Source organism: Ambystoma mexicanum, chromosome 6q, assembly GCF_040938575.1.
Source record: "Ambystoma mexicanum isolate Mex_15411 chromosome 6q, UKY_AmexF1_1, whole genome shotgun sequence".
In the NCBI taxonomy this organism is placed as follows: Eukaryota; Metazoa; Chordata; class Amphibia; order Caudata; family Ambystomatidae; genus Ambystoma; species Ambystoma mexicanum.
Window position 1 is genome coordinate 132,712,818 of NC_090937.1, and position 14,463 is coordinate 132,727,280.

The window sequence follows — 14,463 nt, forward strand, 5'->3', positions numbered from 1 at the left end:
CACCATTCAAAATCTTCCCTGTTGCATAGTAACATTATTGATGCTTTCATTTCAACGTTTTGTGTAGTGTGCAACATGTAATAAGTAGCTAAGAATGCCTCACTTACTACATAATTGTGCTACTATACACAAAACATAAAGAGATGGCAATGCATACAAATAACATATGCAAAGAAAGTAAAGTTAGCAAAACAGTTGCAGTACTACCAAAAAGTTCTCAGACCCTAACTGTTTATCTTCATGCAGAGAAATGATTGGTGTGTTTCAGGCTTACTTCTTCCCCTATGTATATGTATCATATCATGAGCCTGGATTCCAAAGAAAGTCGTGTAAGACCATATGAGAAGGGTAAGGTCTCCAAATATAGTACCTTTTCGATTTATTGTTCCTGACTCTCAGTGAAGAAAAGCACCTGGTGTACATATGTCAATGAACAAAAAAAGACGGAGGCACACATGTGATGTCATCAGTCATGTCTTCAATGACATTTGTGATGTCATCTTTGATGTCATGGGTGTTAGTCCTTGCAGTGCACAGTGGTAGTCTGAGTTATGGTTGCATACCGTACCATAACATGCGAATGTCTGAGGTTTTTTGGTTTTACCTGTAATCATAACGTCTCTGTAGCAATGTGTTTACATTGAACTTCATAGGTTTTTAGTATGGTGCTTTAACCATAACATTGTTCTAGGGTCATTTTTTTCAGTAAAGGCAAAATATTTTTAGTACAGCAACTTAACCATAATGTCCCTTTAACAATGTTTTTTCTCAGTGAATTTAATAGGTTTTTATTAGGGCACTGTAAACATAACGTTGCTTTAGCATACTGTATTTAGAAATTATGCTATGTTAGTAATATTGCACCTGCACCTTAACATCCCTTTAAGAATGGATTTAGTGCAGAATTATCATAGAAAGATCCTTTTAGAGTGTCACAGTGTAAGTGTCAATGAAGGGAGTCAGTGCGACGCGCATCGTATACCCACCACACAATTGTATGCTAAATGGAAGGAACAGTGGTAGTGTGGAAAACACTGCAGTGGAAACAGGTAGAAATAGGTGGCTGTTGAAAGAGGTGGTTGTGTGTGTTGCAGTGCGTTTTCACAGGTGCAAGTGCGAGGAGCGCAACAGCAAGGAGAATCATGTATCCTCTACTTCCAAAAAGGGCACCAAAGTAATGAGTGTAGAGCGTGCAGAAATGGAAAATGCTGTAATAGGAAAAAGAAAGCTATTTGTGGGGGGGGGGGGAATGCTTGTGCTGTCAAAGGATAGATTCCCATTTGTATAGTATGACAATAGTACAAGTTGTAAAAAGACACAAATACACTTCTTCACAATGTACTGTGCTTTCACGATTTCTGCACCAAATAAAAAATAACATCCCTACATGAGTGGCTGCATATTGTGAAACAAAGTTATGCAGGAGATCGGAAACAAAATCATTGCCTGGCCTACTACCCCGCTCAGCACAAATACCACTAAACATCGTGTTACATGTTGTGCATTTCTCCCTACACAATCAACAAAAATAATGTCATTGGGATTGAGCATCACCAAAGTCTCACACAGACAAACCAAAGGCAATCACTTCAGTGTAGGTGCTCCATAAGCCTACAAACCCACATGATACACTGCACACAACTCCCATTCGATGCAGTTTTTCATTCTCTATCAAGTACTGTATGTGCAATTCACGCACGAAGCATACGCTGTTACTCGTACAACACAGAGCCATAAGATCATCCTCTGCATTAAGGTGAACAAATATACTTTATACCACAGTCTTGGCATGCACTCCACACCCACAAAGCTTGCTGTGCAATCCCATGTCCTCCATAATCGAAAACAGAATATGTACACTTAAAACCCTGCAACTGTGGCGATGTCTGCGAGTTTGTGCAGGTGTGTAAATAAATGTCAACCAAGGTAGGGGATGTCCTTTGTAGTGGTGGCTTTTAAAAAAAGCAGTTTTTTTTTATTTTTTAAAACAGCTCCTACAGTAACAACTCCTTTTTCAGACTTTTATAATGGTTTTTATTTGGTGTTCTGTGCCTCACATTCTTACAATAGGGTCTTCAGTGCAGCCAGTACATTGGAAAACCAAATGTCATTGCCACTGGGCAACGATTAAATGCCGTTTCCATTGAGCTGGTGCAGATATCGATAACCAATGGTCTCATTCTTACAGGAGTACATCCCAGCAGCACGCAAAAAGTTACACATGCTTCTGTTGATAAGCCACGTTCCCACCTCTGGCTGCTGACAACATTCATTGGAATAGTTATATACTGGACTTGGTGGTGTACATGAGAAAAGCACCTTTGCAGTGGCAAATATGTGCTGCACTTATTTCATAATTTGAGTTAAGGGTACACTATTGCACAAGCTATTTAACCCAAAAGCAATGCTCCATAATGCAGTACCACAATGTCTACAGTTCCTAAAGTGGCCACTCATTGACATTCTTCAACCAAATGGTCGGAAGCACAGACAGGGACACTGTACCACAAAGAGTCCACTTTGTCCAAATTCAAATTTCCATTAAGGCCTCTTTCCACGACATACTGGAGCAGATCGAGCACAAAGCGATCACCCACTATGAAAACCTTGCGTTTTGCCATCTCTGCCCTTCTGAGTACACACAGTAATGAAACAAAATATGGCTGTCTTTTCCTGTGATGCACACTCTAACTACCTTATTGGACAATTGCAACAATTGCATTTCCATTGGCCAGCATGGTCAAAAGCACAGGATATAGCATGTGCGCCTCGCAAAGTACCGTTAGACCCACACCCCAGCAAATTCAAGAACAGTACTTCTTCCCTTTCCACACCCTTATTAGATATTTATAAGTACGCACACACGCATCCAACAATGCCCTCCAAGACTTCAGCATTTTACAATGTCATCACATTGCAGGAGTTATACATGCACATTCATCCACATAAGCACCCATTAGCACAAAACACAGTTATCAAAATTCTTTTGGCAGTATGTGCACAACTATGTTATAAGAGCCTGTGTGCACGATATCTGCTTGTAAGTGTCCACTACATCTTTGAAAAGCATACTGATGTTCCTCCCATCTGCCTCCATGAAGTGGCAATTTGTTGGTATGTGCTTCCAACATTTTCATTTACCCATATCATACCCTATATTAGCAAAACAATAACTCTGTTCTTTCCGTCCCACAATCGTACCAATTGTGTTCCCTTCTAACCCACCTACTACATAACTCATAAAAACAAGGCACCACTGAACATATTCTAGAAACCTACAGGCACTTTCCAAAAGGTCAGTGTTTGCATGGGTGTGGTTCTGTGTACGCTGCACTGTTGCCACAGGCTCTTTTTAAATCTGACTGCCTGCACTTTCTGTCCGCAGCAACTCATCCATGAAAGAGTGCACAACTTCTCCTTCACCTGCATGGCAGGGATCCTATCTCTGATGTCCTAAAATGTGTACAGTAGCTCCCACTGACTGTGAACAATAAAATAAAAGCCCTGGGCATTACGCAGAATGACATCTGATCCCTGGGACCTGAATACCTTCCACTCTCACTTCCTAAATATCTGCTCACTCCAGCTTTTCCCTCATCAGCCTCCTACTCCGTCCAGGTTAGTTGCTTGTACACACAACCACATGGTGGTACATGTGTTTCTTCTGCTATGGCCTCCCTGTACAACATTCTCTCTGTCTCCCTGGACCTTGAGGAGAAGGATGGTAGGGTCTGAAAGCAATTGAAAAACTTTCCATGTACTTCTTCTTTTTCCCCTCCTCTCCCCTGCTCACTTCCTGGCTAAAAAGTATTCTGCACTGGTTTCTTACCCATCCTATAATCTGTGTCCCATGACACCTCCCTCCCTACAGTTCCACCCCTGCACTAGCTTTCTGTCAACCCTTGAACTTGCGGACTGCTTTCTAGAACACTAACAGTGCAGCCAGAACTTTATGTGGACACTTATCCTTCCACTTGCAAGCACCGGCCATAGTTGCATGCATTTCTATTTCTCATTGTTCCCATATACTGCACTTTGCATTCACTTGTGCACTGTGATTGTCAGCTGTCCTAGAGGAATCAATGCCACTGTGTGGCCTCCGTTCTGCATCCCTTTCCTCTGCGCTTCGTCATGCACTTGTATGTAGGTGCAATACAAACGGCAAAAAGTACTATAGCACAACATCTAATATGATGCTCACACTGCATGCATGTCAACATCATGCCTGCCACTTACCTTATACACCGCACAATATGGTCTTCCATTGTAATGCATGTAGTACAGATTTTGGAAAAGTGATCCCACAAAAGCAGCAGAGAATGTATAGTAGCAGCATTAAGCAAGTGCGTGCAGTGCATGCATACAAACAGAATGCATGCCCCTTACCTTGCATACTTTCACCATAGACTCCTACATTTATCTGTACAAACAAACCTTCTCTCACAGTCTGTGTGTACACACCACAACCATTAAGTACAATGCCCAATTGCTTTGCCTCCACAGTAGCAATGCTATAGCTGCCAACCTAAAAACAACTGGATGTGCCACGTCTAATCCTCAAAGTACTGCGTATTGTACCGCTTTACCGTGCTAGACACTGGAGTGGGAGGGGGTTGAGAGGGTGTTGGAGGTGGTGGGGAAATGAAATAAAGGGGTGGGGATTGTGTCTTTAGGATGGTATCTAAAAACACTTATATGTTTTTGTCCTTTTTGTTATGTTTTTGTTATATATGTGCATTCATGCTTTTTTCTTGTTTTTCTCTCTTTTGCTCACTGTCTGTTTGTTTCTCCTGCTCACATTTTTTTCCACTAAAGATAAACCATTATCTTACATGTCCACAGGATTCTCTGCAACGCTTCGTGCACAGAAGCAAACACAACAGCATTGCCAATGGAAGTAAAAAAAAAATGCCATTTCCCTGGATCCACTGGAACTCTTGCTGGTTTTTAATGCTTTCATAGTCAGTGCAGAACATCCAAACACTGGACATAAAGTCGCACATGCTTCTGTTTATCCAACGTCTCTCAACCTCTAGCTGTGGACAACTCACACCGGCATGCTCCCATTGTCCTCTTGGTGTCCTCGATGAGAAAATCGCCTGTGCAGTAGGAAATATCTGCATCACAGCTCTCATCAACCTCTTTAAATAAGCGAGCAAACATAAACACAACATGTGCCCCAAATGTAGTCCTCCAAAATGCTCGACCACCACATGTACAGTACCAACATACAACACATATTTCCAAAGGAGATCCATGCAGCCGAAAGCCCACTCAAAAAACTGTAGCCCAAAAAGCCTGCACTCCTTCCAACTGAAAGTCAGTATCGAAGCCTCTTTCCACAGCATACCTGTGCAGATCATGCACAAAGCTATCACCGACTATAAGCACTCACTGTCTCTCCATGTCTGCCAACCTCAGTACATCTACCTTTCAGTAAATATGTCACCACCCCTTCAGGTAAACAACACCCTCCAATCCTCATTGGAGAATCCCCACAATTCCATCTGTGAAGGCCCCATGCTCATAAAGCCATGATGTGGCACGTTGCATTAGTGGTGTGTGTTTACTCAAGTCGTAGGCTCTTCAATCCATGGTCTATGGCCTACCACCTTCAGCCATACACCAAATAGGCTACACCTTCAACACAGGCACTGCAACTCCTAGTGACAGTATGCAAACCCAGCACCCAGTGCCCAAACTGCATCACGTTTCACAGCACCATGGCCAACTACACATCAAAAACTTTACTATGTTGTAACAGTGCCCTCACCAGCAAAACCAAACATGCAGGCATGGCAGCTCACTTATCCTGCTCTATTGCATCTGAAATGGACTCCACACCCATTCTTTTCAGGTCACCACCATCTGCCTGCTGCACAATTTAAAATGCTTTACTACCGCGTGTGTCCTAAAGTCCTAGCCTCTTGAGTACAAGGCCTATGGCCTTCGGCCATGCATCCAACAGTCTAGACCTTCAAGACTGTCACTGCTACATAATATCACCATTCATTTCACCAACTTCGCCTATCCACATACACAGCACTACCACTAGCACTACTACCCAACCTGCGCACCGCCATGGCCTATACTGCAACAAATTGCACCACTTACCATAATGTAGAAACAAAACACTCTCTCCTGTACCCCTGTGCACTTTCATTCATATACTATGGCCATCCCCACTTCCATTCCCAAACTATAGTGCCACTGTCAAAGTATTCACATTCGGTTCGCAACACTAGCCTACTGCAATGAATGTGCACAGACCACACTATGCAAGTACCACCCTGCACCAGATGTACACCCACACATGGTTTACTGCAGTGGATATGGTAAAGGCCTACACTCTTCACTGCATGACCTACGGTCTATGGCCTTCGTCCATGCAGCCAATATTATGATCCTTCCACAAACCCAACGCGGCTTCCTTAACCTATGCATGCCACGATGTGCCCAAGTACTGCATTCCATCTGCATAGCACAGCCACTCACGCTCCCACCCAACCTATGTCATGTGCAATTCATTCCCCTTCCAAAATGTACCTGCCACCACTTACCACAGAAAGAGGTGGCCACAAACAGGTGACCTGCACACGCATCCACCAATCACATACTGAACCTCTGCATTGCACCCATTCACTAACACAATTTGCTATGATCAGAATCCACAAACATACCACAGCCTCCACCACTCCACCCAGACCCATTCACAAACTATGGTGTCACTACCAACCAGTTACCATGCACAATTAAGGTGCACTTCTACCATATCCTCTTCCATAGTAACAGTATGGATATCCAGCACTCAGTTCCCACACTGCATTACTTTTCACATCACCATCTCCAACCACACATCAATACCTTTACCATGTTGTAACAGTGCCCTCACCAGCAAAACCAAACATACAGGCATGGCAGCTCACTTGTTCTGCTCTATAGCATTGGAAATGTGCTTCCCATCCATTCTTTATAGGTCACCACCCTCTACCTGCTGCAGATTTCAAAATGCATTACTACTGTGTCAGTCCTAAAGTCCTAGCCTCTTGAGTGCATGGCCTACAGCCTACGGGCTTCAGCCATGCAACCAACAGTGTACCTTCAAGACTGTCACTGTTACATAATCGCACCATCCATTTGACCATGTAACCAACTTCGCATATCCACATACACAGCAGTGTTACCAGCAATACTACCCAACCTGCGCACCGCCATGCACCTATACAGCAACAAATTGCACCACTTACCATATTGTCCAAACAAAACACTGTCTCCTGCACCCCGTGCACTTTCATTCACATACTATGGCCGTCCCCACTTCCATTCCCAAACTATAGTGCCACTGCCAAAGTAGCCTCATTCGGTACACAACACTACCATGCAGCCAATGTTGTAATCCTTCCACAGACCCAACACAAGTTCCTGAACGCATGCATGCCACCATGTGCCCAACTACTGCATTCCGTCTGCATAGCACAGCCACCTGCGCTCCCACCCAACCTATGTCTTGTGCAAATTCTTCCCCTTCTAAAATGTACCCATGTATCACTAATTTTTTGGGACGTACATTTCAATAATTTGCAAAAAATGTACTGGTCTGATTTCCACCAAACACACAAAACCACGCTTTCTGCCTAAGCCCCCGCTCCTGCCGCAATTTTGCTGAAAATCCGTCCAGCCGTTCGGCCAGTATCCGTGCGCAAAGTTTTTCGTCATTCAGTCTATGAGAAAAAAAATGTTTGGGACCCCCCTATAACTTCCCCCCGCACGAAACCTCGCCCCCAACTTGTTTGTTTTTGATGTCTGGGGCAAAGAATTTCTTTTTTTTCAGAACAGGCATTACATGTTTATTTTCCATGTTTTTTCAGTTGATGACACATTTACTGACTAGCTGAATTTTTTTCTGTGTTAGGTTATATAATATGACTAATTTTATTTTCTTTCTTTATAATGAGGCCTCCTTCTAGTTTGTCTCTATGATGCATACCCATTCACACCAACCTGGGCAATGGTAAGAGCAGATTTCTGCAACTGGACATCCCATCTACCAATGGATGGGACTATTAACCCCCAGGAAGTGTAACATTCTACAAGGAACTTGGTTTCTGGAAGTCTTGCAGAGCTGCTCTTGGCTGCCTTCTGCTAGATGTCTATACACATCCATCCCCACATGGTGACCCAGAATGATGACCTTGTTACATCCATCATCTTCTGCAGTAATCCCGCTGATAGGAGAGAAGAGTCTAAGTGACTAACTCCTTATATACACCATCTCTATATTTCCCCCCTCTAGGTGGTGGTAAAAACCTGTACTGTTAAGGATCAACCATATGAGATTGTCATATGCCTCCCAGTCTTGTCCAGAAATGACTGGGATGCCACCTGTGAGAACTGTAGAGTTATCTTCAATCTGCAGACTGCACAAGATTTGTGCAGCAAGGAAATTAACAACAGTGGTTGACTCCAACCTGTTGAAAGGTCCTTGATGAGGTCTTTCCTTTTCTTACATTCTGGCAGTGTCTCTATTCCTTCCCAAGTTTGGGAATACAATCTAATTCCTGTGATTAGTGTTATCTTATGTGCTTATTTTCAGATCTGTGCCCTCACCAGTAATGCAATGCAATGCAGCTGGTGCATGAATGTTTCCTTTTGCTTGTGGACAAGGAGTGTGCCTGCTTCGCTGCGCATACTGACTTGTGTATTGTCTTTGCAGCTGCAGGTGCTGCAGAGAACTCAAGAGAGTTCCAAGAATGATAATGTGTAGTAGTCTTCATTCGGGTAAGTTCTTGTCTTCTCTCTTCCTTTTCTTTTATCTAACCTGTCTGCTAACTTCCTTTCCCTTGACTGATTTTGTCTTTTTACTTATTTTCTTCTTTTTTTCTGTTTATCAAATGCTTGTGATGGGGCCGGAGCTCACAGAGAGGTAGAAATCGTGGAACGTCTGGCATGTGGTGTCAGGGTGCATGGCCTGTTAGAGACCTGACATGACATTTTGTGGGAAATCTTGCGGGTGTAATGCGATCTCAAGACATTTTGGACAGAAGTCCAGGCATATCCTCTGGCTTTCCTTTTGGATTTTCCTGTGTAGGGGGGTGGCTGTGGAGTCCTTCTCTCTCCAGACCTTTACCCTGGTCCCTCATGTGTCCCTGTCTGGCCTCATGAGTGTGGTGACTGCAATGCTGTAAAAGCCCCTTCCTAGTGCACCCATTACAGGAAATCAAAACGAAGGCACCTTTCCCACTATCTCTTCACAAGTATTTAGTTGTTTTCTTAGCCTTTTGTTCCCCCACCAAACCATACATTTAAGCTTAGCAGTATTAGTTATACACCCCTTTCATCTACAGTACTTTGAATGATGCACCCACCCAAACCAATGCATTTCTTGTTCTGGCCAAGAGGACAGGATTGTTGTGACAAATTGACATGTTCCCTGCAGGAGTACAAGGAAGAGCAAAGGCTAACACACCTACTAATCCCTCACACTTCTACAAGCCAAGATCCAACACAATCATAAAGGTAAAACAGGCACAGTTAAGAGATATACTGCCTTCAACATTTGTTGATATCTGGGCTGAGCGAAGGCTATATGCTCAAGAGTGGTGTACATTTAATTCAGTAGCGACCCAAGCAGCTAAAAGTATAGCAGTCAAAAATAAAGTAATGTGCAATAAAGGTTCTTAAAAAATAAATATGCGTTAATCAAGCAAACCATATGCAAGCATAACTTAATGGAAAGCACTACACATACTCACCCCTGAGGAATGAATGGAGAATCAGCAGGTGAAAGTTAAGTAAAAGTCCCACTATTTTTTAAAAGGATATGTTCCTCGGTGCAAAAAGTGATCAAAGTGACCTAACTAGTGTTTAGGGCCCAAAGATATTCATAGCGGGCAGTTAGTAGTCAATAGTACCATTTTGTGATTCTTGGCTGTTTGACAGCATCAAACCAGGCCTCAAATTGTGGTTGAAGGGATTTTTGCCAAGTTACAGTGAAGTAATTCATGTCGATCCAAGCAGTGAGCTGGCATTGAGCTTGTTCAAATGTGGTGGCTCCAATTGGTTTTAAAGATGGCATTTGAGCAATGTAGGTTGGTGCGCTCACCAAGATCGGTTTGGGGTCAAGCCGGTGCGAGTTGAATGGAAACCTCTGGGTAGGGTCTGCAAGTCACACTACTGTGTTTCAAGTCCGTGACTATTCAAAGTGGAGATGCTAAATCTCCGGTTTCCAGTTTGGCGAAGCCGAAGTTCAAGGTAAAGCTGGATATAGTCGTTGTGTAACTACTGGTTCAATTCAGCAACTGATACTCCGCCGGTTTGAGTTGGGGTCTGAATATGAGCAGTTAATTTGAGCCATGCAGGTGATGGGCTCTTTGAGACATGAGGCCGTGTCAAACTGTTTCGAAGAGTTTCGTTGAGTGCCAAAAACAGTACCGGCAGGTCCTGTGATTCGAGAGAAAATGAACCTGGTTTCAAAGGAGTTCAACCATTTTGATGCAATGAGAACAAGAAACCTGCCTGTCTTGGCTCTCAGATTTCTGTGAACCCCAATCCAGGGATTCAAGGAGCTAATTGGTCCTTGTTCTCAGGCTCCCAAACAGAGGGGAAGCTGGCAAACAATTGCAGGGGTCCTTCAACACAGTGAGGCCCTGGGAACCATTGTATTTGGCAGAGAGGCAGGGCTTGTCCCAAAAGCAGTCCACCCCTACTGGTCCCTTTTGTAAGGTTGGGAGACAGAGCTTCCCTCTGCCTTTGGCACTCAGTCTTCACCTCACTGGTGGATGACTTTAGAAAGATCCAATCTCACGACAGAGTTAGAATGAAGTGTTTGTCTAAAAGTGTATTAAAGAAGGATTGCGAGACCCCCTTTTTTAAGATAAACATGGACAAGTGATTGCACTGAAGCTTTAGGGATCCAATCCCTTCTCTTATAGCAATTGGACGTTGCATTCTGATATCACACCCAAAGTGCTTGGTGCTAATGGAAGTGGAAGGAACAGGAAGGAATGATAGAGGCAGAGAGAAACAAGATTGTCAAAACTTTCTTCAGCTGTAAAGAGATCCCTCTGTCTACTGAGCGTGAACCAAAAGGAGGAGTCAGACCAATTAGTGACATATTGAAGGGTGTTATTCCTAATGAAAGCGTCAAAATGCCTAACTAGACCTTTCACTATCAGAGAAGGTTCCTACCTTAAAAAATAAAAGCTAAAAAGGTCTACCTTGAAGTCCAAAATAAAGTTCCTTTGTCTGAATACAATCCAACAAACTGGCCTTAACACTTTAGAGAAAAGCATCTAACTTAAAGTGAAAGGGGAGGTTTTGCACAATAGCATCCCCAGAGCATCTGCCTGCCCAATATATATATATATGTTTTTCCATATGTTTTTCCATATTTTGCATATGACCTGACAGGGTGCCGCACCAGGGTTATATATGCCCGGCTTTGGAGTGCCTCACTTGAGGCTACACTCCCCCCCTTTCTCCACTGTGGGATTGGGCGTGAGCGTTTTCTCTGCTGACCAGATGACTACATCTACCAGTAGCCCTTGCAGCAGATTTTTATCACCTGCACCTGCGGTGAGCTGCAAGTCCACCCAGCCTCCCTGACGACGTGTATTGGCACAGAAACCGGTCGGAGGAGTACACCAGTGGCCTGGAAGGTCATGCAGAGAATTGGAGTGCGCACCTTTCCTTGTTTTTCCATATTTTGCAGGATCTTGAGGGGTGGAATCCTCAAGACCTGACAGGGTGCCGCACCAGGGTTATATATGGCCGGCTTTGGAGTGCCTCACTTGAGGCTACACTCCCCCCCTTTCTCCACTGTGGGATTGGGCGTGAGCGTTTTCTCTGCTGACCAGATGACTACATCTACCAGTAGCCCTTGCAGCAGATTTTTATCACCTGCACCTGCGGTGAGCTGCAAGTCCACCCAGCCTCCCTGACGACGTGTATTGGCACAGAAACCGGTCGGAGGAGTACACCAGTGGCCTGGAAGGTCATGCAGAGAATTGGAGTGCGCACCTTTCCTTGTTTTTCCATATATATATATATATACATGTTGTGTTCAGGCTTTCAGAAGCTCCATTTTAGCACCACAAGCTATTCTTCCCAGTCTTTGTATTAAGCTAGGGTTCCAATTTATCCTGCAAAAAAGAAACTGTCTCTTGTTGTAAACATTTCCATTCCTTCAGGATATCTGGAAACCAAACAGAAAACATTTCCTCATTTGAGGTGTTAGGTTCTCCCCAAAGTTCTGTGATTCTTGTATAAGTAATGTTCTTGTATCCAAGTAGCTTCAGATAGGGCGGCTGTAAACCCTGTTTTTATCAAAGTTCTATATCTTATGCTCCGGGATCAGCCTTAATTCCAAGTGTCCATCTTTCTTTCTCAAGTCCACACAGATGGTTATTTTCCTGCAAAACTCTCCCAAGAGGATGAGCGAGAGTATTTTGAAGATTTTTCTGCAGGCTGGTGATGGAGTAAGAGATGTGGTACTTCGTTATCACCTAACAGAAGCTAATTGGTTTTAAGCACCCTTTGGCAAATCTCAGAAAACCACTAATGGATTTGTGGGATGTTGCTACTTAGAATTAAATCTTTGTGTAGGTAAGGGATACGTGCTGTTTCTATATGCAAAGTTTCTCCCAAGATGGTAACAAGAATTGGAGGAGCAAAGGGAGACTTCCGTGTATGTCCATGAATACACTGGCCTGTCCTCTTAATTGATTCTCACAATTCTGATAACATTAGTCTTGGATGGATGCCACACCCCTTACTCCCATTATCATGATAATCCCAATCCTCTAATGTTGTGTGGTAGCGGGAACTCGATAAATGGTTTGGTTTCCTGCATATAGAAATGTAATTTTTGTTATTTTTCTTAGGGCTTCCTAATTTTAGGGTAAGATGTAGATGGGTTTTTCTTTCACAAAGATGGGTATTTCTTTGTAGTTTGTTTATGTAAGATGGTGGCAAAAGACATTGTTGGGATCTTCTGGCCTGGTATATGTTGGGATCTTCTGGCCTGGTATACCTAGTCATCTCTGAGCCTTTTCTGTGTGGAAATGTAGGAGGAAACAAGAAATGTAGGGGTCAGCATCGTGTACGATATTCTAATTCCCCAGATGAATAACATGCATGTACCTCTGTGGGATGTAGACATAGAAGCAGAAGTATGTAATCTCCCATGACTTTCCATTGGGAGTATCACTATAAGGTTCACTATTTTGTGGAATCTCCGGTGGTTATAAACCCCCTAACTACTTAAAAGTCTCAGACCCCAGCATGTTGTATTCTTAGGAGTAACTTGTTCTTCTTCCTCTACTTTGCTGTGCATTGAAAAACTATTTCTGATGGATGACAGAGAGGGCGTGGACTGTGGGTCCTAGAGTTTTTTTTTTCTACTGGGGTGGTGGATTCAGAGAATATTTGGAAATCAGAGGACCCTATATTCTCTAAGGAGTTTGTAAGGCTGGCATTAATTGAATTTAAGTTAGGGGCTAACTCACTCTACAACCTAGTATGTACTGAAACATTTTCATGGGATGTTGCCCTAGTATGCTGTTGCCTGGGGTTCCCTACAACTCTCTCTCCAGACTCCCAGGTGGATAGGTTATCCAGGAGGACCTCATATATTAAATACCTCATCGCTTCCCTTCTCCTAATTTCTGATGGGTTTGGTAGAGTAATTTAGGAGGATGATGTGCAACTCTCCTTCATAGAGAAAAGGGAAAACAACTAATAGGTCGTTTTTCTGACAAGGTTTTCTGGCTGAGTCACATAGACCTGAAAACCTGGATGGATGTCTATGTGAAAACCAAATTAGGAATCACCTTGTCTCTCCCAAGTTCCACTTGTCCCGTTGACTAAATTTCTTACAGTTATTCCCCTCAATTATTATTCTTAATTAATTGATATTGTTCTAAAAACATCGAAGAGGCACCAAAGTGCACAACCTCAAGGCAAGGAATACCAAAGAAAGATGAAATCAGATCCTGAGAATCAAGCGCTGAGCATAGCAGAATATCAAGACAAGGAAAACCCTGACAAGAAAGAGATGTTCTTAGAGTTGTCTGTGTTCTTTCAAAGAGGTAGAATGGCTTTGGAAGTCAAGCCCTGAAAGCTGTGGCCTGATCTACTCCTGTCGGTATTATAGCGCCAAAGGACTCTGACCACTAAGGGTGTTGGGGTCCTAACTCTTCTGGGGGCTGGGCTGACTCTATCTCGGTTATTAAAGTGGCAGTTGGTTCAATAAACTTCACTACATGGGCCAACTCTGTGTCAGGTTATTCAAATCTGACTCTGACACCATATTTGGTGAACCATAATAAGGAGTCTGATGAGTAAGTGACATATTCAAAGATGTTATCTGAAATCAAAGACTCAAAACACCTAACTAGCCCTATCACTATAAGGGAAGTTCCCTACCTAAAATAATCATAGGTAAAGGTGTGCTTTGATGTCCAA